We start from the raw sequence: 3,081 nt of genomic DNA, 5'->3' as shown, positions 1-3,081 counted from the left end.
GATTTAGAGTAGATCCATTCAGGGTGGTTCTGAGACTTTCCCTAGTGATACCCAGCATCTTGAGACAGGGATAGAAAAGAGGGACAATTGAGGTTTCCCACTGCTGAGGATTGGCAATTCGGTGTTGAAATGGAAAAAAAAACACAGAACTGTTAAATAATCAGAAAAACCATGTATTTAATTAAGGAGAGGGGTTCAGCATAATTCCCCAAGGCCTCCACAGAGTTGTGTGCTATGAACCCACACAGCCCCAGACTGGCTGCTCTGGCCACCGACCCCTCGGAGTGCCAACTGGGCTAGATTGACAGCTCCAAAAAATAAAAGAATTTGGGAAGCTTATATACTTTTTAGGGGAACTGAGGAACTGAGTATAGTGGATTAGCTTTACAATGGCAACAAAGAAAATAAGGAGTCCTAGACAAGATTATCTGGGAGAGGCAGATGCTTTACTAAGGACACAAAAGGGAAAGATCCAGCCTAGGATCTAGGTAAAGGACTTTGACACGAAGAGAAAGGACTGGGACTAAAAGGGTACTTAACAGGCTTGTCTAGCTCCACCTAAACTGCTTTAAGGTCCATTGCTAAACCTAAACTTGTGAAGTTGGGCTTCCCTGGGGGAGGAATTCTCTTGTGACTAGGTCAAGTGCTACAAACCTGAGGTTCTCAAGATCTTAAGATTGGGGTTTCTAGATTCTACGTTGACAGCTGCATCAAGGGTTATAGATGGCAACCTGCTGACTAAAGCACTGTTGAAGTGGTTGGCCATGATCTTTAAGGTCTCTTCTAGTTTTTGATTTGGATCCAGAGACAGAACAGGACACCTCCTCTCCTACACATTTCAGGTCAGTTCCCTGGAACTTGGTAAAAGACTACTTTTCCCTTTTCCCAGGAAAACATAAGCTCGACTAACTAAAACAAAGAAATGCAACCTATCAGCATCCACATATAAATGTTGAATTTCCAAATGCTAGAATCACATCTTCAATGACCTCTTAGACATTGTCACCAAGAAGTAACTCTTCTAATTCAAGCTCAATGGGTCCCAACTAAATGTTTACCCAATCCCTTCCCTCTAACATCACTAAAAAACAACAACAACAACAACAACAACAAAAAACCTTATTTTCTGTCTTAGTAACAATCCTAAGATAGAAGTTTAGAGCAGCTAGGTGGCTCAGTGGATTGAGAGCCAGGTCTGGGGAACCAGGCAGTCCTGGGTTCCAATCTGACCTCAGACACTTTCTAGCTGTGTGACCCTGGACAAGTCACTTAACTCCAATTGTCTAGAGTCTAGGCTCTAGACCTTACCACTCTTCTACCTTAGAACTGATACCTAGTATCAATCTGTTTTCTGAGAAGCTCATACTTGAATCCTCCATGGCATCTTTGACTCCTTCTCCTGACCCTTCATTGTTAGTCACCCAGTTCCAGAAATGATAATATTTTATGATGCCAGTGATACCCTCATTTAGGCTTTTCTCTATTCTATAATACTCTGGTGGCCTAAGTCCCAGTTCTGTAGTCTCTCTGCTCTTTCTGTGCTTTTCCTCTCTATCCTATGTTCAATTAAAGTAATTTAATCCATAAAGATTAAATTTTAGAAGAAATATTTTTTTTTAATTAAGTCATTCCTCCACTCAAAAATTTCAATGGTTCTCTATTAACTTCAGAAAGAAGCTGGAACTAGCTGGTGCTCTGTAGTTATCTTAACAGATTTCCCTCCTATTTCTCTAAGTGAATTTTCTGTTCAAATTGAGCTTTAATTTGTATGATTAATACAATCTTCCATGCCTTGTTTTAAATCCCTTACCTTCTCTCAGTATCAATTGCAAGATAGGAAAGCAGCGGTAAAGGCTAGGCAATCTGGGTTAAGTGACTTGGCCAGGGCCACACAGCTAGGAAATATGGGAGGCCCTTCCATGCCTTTGTTTGTCTCATTCTCCTCACCTGGAATTTCCTTCCCTTTTTTTGCCTGCCCAATTCCTCCTTCTAAAGTCCAACTTTAGTAACCCCCTACAATTCTCCTTGATCTCTAAATTCACAGAACAATGTTAAAAAATCATGGTTGTTACCTTAACACATGAATAACCCAGATCCAATTGCTTACTATCCCTGAAGGGGGGGAGGGAGAAAATTTGGATCTTATCATTTTGGAAAACATGTTGAAAATTGTTATTACGTGTAATTGGGAAAATAAAATATCTTTGAATATTTTTTCATAAAGAAAAAAATGGAAAGAGAACATAGAAATGATTTAGCCAAAAATAAAGTCATTTGCTCAGTTATTTGGTTAATTAGACCCCAAGATCAGGTCTCTCTCCACTCTGAGGCCAGTCACTTATCATAGTGTACTTCTGGTTGTTTGTGGCATGGGACCCTGGGTTTCCCCTGGACACCAGAAAGCAGGAAAATTCCTTTCCTTCCTTGCATTCTTATTAATGTTGAGGAAAAGGTGACTCTGGGCATCAGATAATCATAATAAGACAAGAGCCCTGAAAGAAATATTCCCCTTGGATTCTCCCCTAGGTTTCAAGATGGACAAAGATGTACATCTTCCAATTATGTTCTGATACCATCATGTGGTGTCTAGAACATCTACTTGTCCCCTAAACTATGACACAAAACATCACTTTAGCCATGGTCCGATAACAAGCATCCCCTCTTCTGCCCAACCTCATTCCATTCCATCATCCTTTCTCTAGTCACAGTAGCCCCAGTTGTCAAAAGGGTATATAAAGGCCCAGAGCCCATCTCCTCTAGGGGGCAGTGTCTCACCCGCACTGTCCTCTCAGCTAAATTCATAAATTTCTCTTTTTATTTTTAAGCTAAGTTTTGGAGCCTTGCATTCTTGTAAAGGGTACCTGGGGTTCACCTCGAGTCTCCCCACAAGTTTGCTCTTCATGCTATTGGCCTAACATCCAACTATCCCCCTGGGTTAGGTTTTGGCACAAACTTCAAGCCTTGAGAGAGGATGAACACAGTACTAAGTTCAGAAATGCATGGGATGGTTGGGATGAGCATAGCATCTGGACAGGTGTGATGGTGGCCCCTCTAAAAACCGGCCCAAACTACACAATCTTC

This window comes from Gracilinanus agilis, chromosome 5, assembly GCF_016433145.1.
Source record: "Gracilinanus agilis isolate LMUSP501 chromosome 5, AgileGrace, whole genome shotgun sequence".
NCBI lineage: Eukaryota > Metazoa > Chordata > Mammalia > Didelphimorphia > Didelphidae > Gracilinanus > Gracilinanus agilis.
Note: the sequence above shows the minus strand (reverse complement) of the source record.